The sequence below is a fragment of the Mytilus californianus genome, unplaced genomic scaffold (assembly GCF_021869535.1).
Source record: "Mytilus californianus isolate M0D057914Y unplaced genomic scaffold, xbMytCali1.0.p SCAF_25, whole genome shotgun sequence".
Classification (NCBI taxonomy): Eukaryota; Metazoa; Mollusca; class Bivalvia; order Mytilida; family Mytilidae; genus Mytilus; species Mytilus californianus.
Genome location: NW_026262674.1, coordinates 4444516 through 4452547, shown reverse-complemented (window position 1 = coordinate 4452547; position 8032 = coordinate 4444516). Strand labels below are relative to the sequence as shown.

Below are 8032 nucleotides of genomic sequence, written 5' to 3'. Positions count from 1 at the left end.
TATGTGCATATATAGACAAGTATGTGCATATAATAGAAAAAGTATGTGCATATATAGACAAGTATGTGCATATATAGAAACAAGTACATATAAGGCAGCTATGGCGTTCCATATGAATCCATCAATTGACTTCTTTTATATTTGTTGCCTTAAATGTTACAAGTAAGAAGATGTGGTATGATTGCCAATGAGACAACTATCCACCAGAGACCAAATGACGTAGATGTTAGCAACTATGGGTGAACGTTTTCAACGTTGAGATAAACCCCTACTGCATAATTAAACTGTAAAAGGCTCCGATATGACAAAATATAAAATAATTCAAATGAAAAAAAACAACGACCTGATGTATGTACAAAACAATAAACAAAAAACAAATATGGTATACATGTTCACATAACAATTGACAATCGCTGAATTACAGGCTCCTACATGACATAAGACAGCCACATACAGAATGTAGCGGGAATTAACATGTGTTTGGAGTCTCCCCCAACATGTGGTGTTACAGCACAGAACAAACTGTAAGAAATCAGTTTAAGATATTCTGCAATTGTCTTAAAAACTATAATAGATAAATTGTAAAAGTGAAAAGATTCAGCATATTAACATCTACAAAAAAACTATTTGTACTTTCCTCTGAAAGTATTACAAATCAGTATTGCAAAATATTGCAATAAGTTTAGTTAAAGATAAAGTAAAATCACAGTAGTAAGTATCATGTTGAGATAATGACAGTATTTTCAAAATTTAAATAAACCGTTATCAACATTCCACCATTGCTAAGTAGAAGGACCGGAAGTAGCCTAGTCCATAAATATTCAATGTAAATTTTAAGAGCTTTAGATAGTATTTATAAGTTTGCATATCATTTAAATTTAACAGTTAAATTATGACGCACATGGGAGTTTGGAGGATTGTTTAAGGGTGTTTACGGAATAACATTCTTCAATTTACGTCAAATTGGACATATATGGAATTAGTGAAATTATGAACCGATAGTATAAGAGATTTGGGAAATAGTGTACATGCTTAAATGAAATAAAGATCTTGAAATTCTCTATTTACATCCATAATTGTTCTGAACAGTTCTAGTTATAAGATACATTTGAAAGTGATATATTTCATTACACTGCTCAAAGTATATATTTAAATTATATACATAAGAAACGTTAAGATGGATGGAAGAGTTGTTGCACTGTGCTTCTTCTGTTTCTTTGTGATTGCAGAATCTTTCTTGACTGATAAACGTAAGTTCCTTAAACACATTTTTATAAAATTCGATTGCTCATTTTATTGAAACTTATTCATTGATTGATCGACTTTTGGTTTCAATTGAAAGAACAAGGTACGATAAGCCCCCGTTTTGGCCCCCTATTTTCTTATTTTTCAAATTTTGTTTTGGAAAGCTACTTATCATGTTAAAAATTCCCTGAGGTTTGAAGTTTGTTTGGATGAACTTCAAAACCATTAATTTCAGCAACTGGATGAGGTGAGGGGGGTAACCTTTCCGTTATTATTCGGATATTGTAATTATTATTCACTTTGGAGGTACAACGATTTTTTATTTTTTAAGTGCCTGCGCCAACGTGACCCATGAATTTTTTTATTACAATATCATTATCACAGTTTTTGCTGTCTAGATCACCATAATTTTCTCCGGGTCACGTAGGCGCACGCTATTAAATTTTAAGAAACACAGGCCAAAAATCTTAATTTTTCCTACTTTTGGCGTTTTTGATGCCCTTTCACCCCCTCATCTCACCTAGTTGCTGAAATTAATGGTTTTGAAGTTCATCCAAACAAACTTCAAACCTAAGGGAATATTTCAACATAATAAGTAGCTTTCCAAAACAAAATTTGAAAAATGAGAAAATAGGGGGGCCAAAACGGGGGCTTATCGTACCTTGTCCATTGATTCTTAACGTACATGTATGAGGGTCTGGATGGCGGGCCCTTTAATTCTGTTTTCTTTAATTATTTAGGCCATTTTGCTCTATTTTTTATTTTTTTTTGCTCTTATTCTCCATTTTTCATATTTTTGCACCTCATTATTCTCTATTCTTTATTTTTTCGTCCATATATCTCTAATCTTTATTATTTTTGCCAGTTATTCTCTATTATGTAAACCCCCATCCACACCCTCATGTATCACATTTAGAGATACCGTCTTATGATCAGATTTCACTTGTCTGTATGAGTATGGACCCTTTATTGAGTTAAATGTCTACTTAATTAAAACACTGTTCGTTAATATTGCAATATAAAATGTAGTCCCATCAAAACACCCCGTGGGGCCAGTAAAAACCACATTATAATACTTGTTCGAAGAGAAAACGGACTTGTAAATATACATTTTGTAATTTTGAGCAAGATATTTCAAATTGAATTATACTGCCATTTTAAATGTTTATCAAAATCTTTAACTTTAGACTAAGAAAGTATACAGCTACCCAGAAGTGAAAATATAAAAAAAACACGATTTATACATAGAAATGTATAATTTACATTTTAATTCGTACAAAATATTCCTTTTGACAATATTTGACGGAATCCCATGATTCAACCATTTAATCAAAAACATACTTATTTGATTCGGTTATTGAAATTATATAATATATTTTGTCTTTGCAGCATATTGTAGCCATGGCAATTATTTATCCAATATATATTGTGGTCGAGGATCTACTACGCCATGTCCCGATGACTATTCATGTCACGTGCATCCTGCCGATCGATGGGCTGTCTGCTGCCCAAAAGGTTAGCAAGAATAAACATTCTACTTTTTAGGTCAAATACTTATAGAATAACTAATCGAAGAATTCAAATAGAGAAAAATATTCAACGAGTGACCGAACAACACATTAATTCACGAATGCGCGTAGCGCATGAGTTAATTATCAGTGTTGTTCGGTCACGAGTTGAATATTTTTCGATATTTGAATTCTTTGATTAGTTATTCTTTTTATTACATTGGCAAATGGCTTTTTTTATGGAATTAAAGTAGAAAACGTAAGGAACTATATCTTTTTCTACGCATTCACAATTTGTTTTGATCCGACGTTATCGACGTCTTGACAACGCCTATTGTTGTATGACGTCAGAGGAGTGAAATAACCACGTTTATTTCACATGTGAAATTATCGGTTTTTATTTCACTGGGAAATCAATGTAATTCATTGCAACCAATGTAATAAATGTAGTTACAGGACAACATTTGGTAGCTATATTTATTGATATTGATGTCCTTACTTCATCTACGGTAATCACTGGCCTATCAACTCAGAAGTTTGTGAGTTCGAACACCGCTCGTGGCGAGATGTGTTCGATTTCATTCTGACATGATAGGATTGCCAGTTTCCCTTCTCTCTGGATACTCAAGCCTCATCAATCAACCAATGACAACTGTCCGCCATAATATATCTAAGGTCGTCTGAAGTGGCTTTCAACTCCAACAAACAAATGAAACAAACATATAAAAGAAACATTTATATACCGGGTATCATCTTACTTCACTTGTATTTTAGAAAACATAATTAGGATTTACGTTATTAAGTTGGTGAGTCTCAGGTACTCAATATAGCTAAGTCACCTGAGTACGACGGCAAAGTTAATGAGTCTCAAGTACTCAATATAGCCACGGCAATTTAGGAAGACTGCCATGTTGGTGAATCTCATGTACTCAATATACCCACGTCACATGAGTAAGAATAACAAGTTGGTGAGACTCAGGTACTCAATATTGCACCTGTTTAAGATCTTCTTATTTTTATAATAACACGTTGGTAATCTATTAAGTCTCTTTAAACCCAATATATATAGCATGGCATCTGAGTAAGACTAATAACCAGTTGGTAAATATCATGGAACTCAATATAGTCACTGTATCTCTATAAGACTTATGACTAGTTGGTGACTCTCGGGTACTCAATATAGTCACTGTATCTCTATAAGACTTATGACTAGTTGGTGACTCTCGGGTACTCAATATAGTCACGGTATCTTAGTTAGACTTATGACAAGTTGGTGACTCTCAGGTACTCAATATAGCCACGGTATCTTAGTTAGACTTATGACAAGTTGGTGACTCTCTAGTACTCAATATAGCCACGTTATCTTATTTAGACTTTTAACAAGTTGGTGACTCTCAGGTGTACTCAATATAGCCACAGCATCTTAGTAAGACTTATGACAAGTTGGTGACTCACATGTACCCAATATAGCCACGTTATCTTATTAAGACTTTTAACAAGTTGGTCACTCTCAGGTACTCAATATAGCCACGTTATCTTATCAAGCCTTTAACAAGTTGGTGACTCTCAGGTACTCAATATAGCCATGTTTTTTTATTAAGCCTTTAACAAGTTGGTGACTCTCATGTACTCAATATAGTCACGTTTTCTTATTAAAACTTTGAACAAGTTGGTGACTCTCATGTACTCAATATAGCCACGTTTTCTTATTAAGACTTTCAACAAGTTGGTGACTCTCATGTACTCAATATAGCCACGTTTTCTTATTAAGACTTTGAACAAGTTGGTGACTCTCATGTACTCAATATAGCCACGTTTTTTTTATTAAGACTTTTAACAAGTTGGTGACTCTCATGTACTCAATACAGCCACGTTTTCTTATTAAGACTTTTAACAAGTTGGTGACTCTCATGTACTCAATATAGACACGTTTTCTTATTAAGACATTTAACAATTTGGTGACTCACATGTACTCAATATAGCCACGTTATCTTATTAAGACTTTTAACAAGTTGGTGACTCTCATGTACTCAATATAGCCACGTTTTCTTAATAAGACTTTTAACAAGTTTGTGACTCTCATGTACTCAATATAGCCACGTTTTCTTATTAAGACTTTTAACAAGTTGGTGACTCTCATGTACTCAATATAGCCACGGCAATTTAGGAAGACTGCCATGTTGGTGAGTCTCATGTACTCAATATACCCACGTCACATGAGTAAGAATAACAAGTTGGTGAGACTCAGGTACTCAATATTGCACCTGTTTAAGATCTTCTTATTTTTATAATAACACGTTGGTAATCTATTAAGTCTCTTTAAACCCAATATATATAGCATGGCATCTGAGTAAGACTAATAACCAGTTGGTAAATATCATGGAACTTAATATAGTCACTGTATCTCTATAAGACTTATGACTAGTTGGTGACTCTCGGGTACTCAATATAGTCACGGTATCTTAGTTAGACTTATGACAAGTTGGTGACTCTCAGGTACTCAATATAGCCACAGTATCTTAGTTAGACGTATGACAAGTTGGTGACTCTCTGGTACTCAATATAGCCACGTTATCTTATTAAGACTTTTAACAAGTTGGTGACTCTCAGGTGTACTCAATATAGCCACAGAATCTTAGTAAGACTTATGACAAGTTGGTGACTCTCAGGTCCTAAATATAGCCACGTAATCTTATTAATACTTTTAACAAGTTGGTGACTCTCAGGTACTCAATATAACCACGTTATCTTATTAAGCCTTTAACAAGTTGGTGACTCTCAGGTACTCAATATAGCCATGTTTTTTTTATTAAGCCTTTAACAAGTTGGTGACTCTCATGTACTCAATATAGCCACGTTTTCTTATTAAGACTTTTAACAAGTTGGTGACTCTCATGTACTCAATATAGCCACGGCAATTTAGGAAGACTGCCATGTTGGTGAGCCTCATGTACTCAACATACCCACGTCACATGAGTAAGAATAACAAGTTGGTGAGACTCAGTCAGGTACTCAATATTGCACCTGTTTAAGATCTTCTTATTTTTATAATAACACGTTGGTAATCTATTAAGTCTCTTTAAACCCAATATATATAGCATGGCATCTGAGTAAGACTAATAACCAGTTGGTAAATATCATGGAACTCAATATAGTCACTGTATATCTATAAGACTTATGACTAGTTGGTGACTCTCGGGTACTCAATATAGTCACGGTATCTTAGTTTGACTTATGACAAGTTGGTGACTCTCAGGTACTCAATATAGCCACGGCATCTTAGTTAGACTTATGACAAGTTGGTGACTCTCTGGTACTCAATATAGCCACGTTATCTTATTAAGACTTTTAACAAGTTGGTGACTCTCACGTGTACTTAATATAGCCACAGTATCTTAGTAAGACTTATGACAAGTTGGTGACTCTCAGGTCCTCAATATAGCCACGTTATCTTATTAAGACTTTTAACAAGTTGGTGACTTTCAGGTACTCAATATAACCACGTTATCTTATTAAGCCTTTAACAAGTTGGTGACTCTCAGGTATTCAATATAGCCATGTTTTTTTTATTAAGCCTTAAACAAGTTGGTGACTCTCATGTACTCAATATAGCCACGTTTTCTTATTAAGACTTTTAACAAGTTGGTGACTCTCATGTACTCAATATAGCCACGTTTTCTTATTAAGACATTTAACAAGTTGGTGACTCTCATGTACTCATTATAGCCACGTTTTCTTATTGAGACTTTTAACAAGTTTGTGACTCTCATGTACTCAATATATCCACGTTTTCTTATTAAGACTTTTAACAAGTTGGTGACTCTCATGTACTCAATATAGCCACGACATCTTAATAAGACTTTTAACAAGTTGGTGACTCTCATGTACTCAATATAGCCACGACACCTGAATAATAACAAGATTAACACAGTCAAAGAACAATTGAATAGTATTGTACTTTGGTATTGGCCAATATTCCCTCTATACAGCGTTCAACATGTTCAAGTCAGTCGACTCTATTTATTCCTAAATAGTATGCAATAATCCAATCTATATATCTGATTATAACTTCTGAATATTTCAAAATAAAGATGGGTACACTTTGTGGTGAAGTCGATTTGGTGACTCAATATTATCCAAATTTGGCAAGAATGAACCAGGCATCTTTTGACCTTGAAAACTTATTCTCCTTTTCTCGTATCTATACGAGGCAGTATGTGTACACTTGTAATGCTTTCAACATGTTCAAATAGATTACAATATCACGTTATCATTTAAACTACTATAAAATTCAATTTATATTAATTTATAACCTTATTGAAAAGTGATAAAGTACCGAAAGCCCTTCAAATTATTTTAGTTTTCGACTAAGTTTACTTTCGATTACGAGGTAAACAGATATTACAGAGAGTTGGCAAGAAATACAGTTTTTTTCCATAAAATCGACAGACATTATACGATCGGAGACTACCAGTTTTTGCAGTAAATAGGAAGACGAAAAAAAATCTAATTAAATTGCCTAAAATATAAGAAGAATGAAGAAAACTACAAATGTATATAAAATATATGAAAACTACATATATCTACTTCTTACATTTGATAATATAGATGAAGCAATCAAATTATTTTAGTTTTCGTTTAAGTTTACTTTAGATTAGGAGGTTAATAGATATAAAAGGGAGTTAACAAGAAATACAGTCTATTTCACACAATCGGCAGACATCATACGATACCTAGAGATCAGAGACTGTCAATTTTTCAATGTATTAAAAGAAGAAAACATTTCTTATCAAATTGCTTAAGATATAAGGAAAATCAAGAAACCTACAAATGTATTTAAAATATATGGACACTATATATAACAACTTCTTGGATATATATATTAAAATGATAAATGAAACAAATCAACTTTATAATGATAATCAGAGGCGGATTCAGGCGGGGGCGTGGCGGGCGTGCGCCCTCCTAAAGTTTGCAAAGCATGGGTTGTCCTCAGCTTAATAAAGAATATTTCGATAATTTTACCTCCAAAAATTTTCGTCTCGCTCCGCTCGGAAAATTTAAGTTTGCGCCTCTGATAATTTATTTGTTGCTCCACATCTATCAGACAAACAGCTTTTATTAAATACTGGCTTTGAATGCTTGTACTCCGTGGTATAAACTTGACACGTGACTAAAGTGATAGCACTATAATATTTCCTTATCAGTTATCTCTCCATGGTAAACATAAAGAATCAAAATGCTGAACATGCTGAAATAAATGCGCGCGAAACAATTGT

The 8032-nt window shown here is 33.5% G+C and overlaps 1 long non-coding RNA gene across 1 annotated transcript; it reads left to right on the top strand.

Moving 5' to 3' along the window:
- Nucleotides 1-900: 900 nt before the first annotated feature.
- On the top strand, nt 901-2760 carry LOC127732598 (uncharacterized). Its single transcript, XR_007996336.1, has 2 exons — nt 901-1250; nt 2635-2760. It is a non-coding gene; the product is annotated as an uncharacterized LOC127732598 (long non-coding RNA).
- The last annotated feature ends 5272 nt before the right edge of the window (nt 2761-8032 follow it).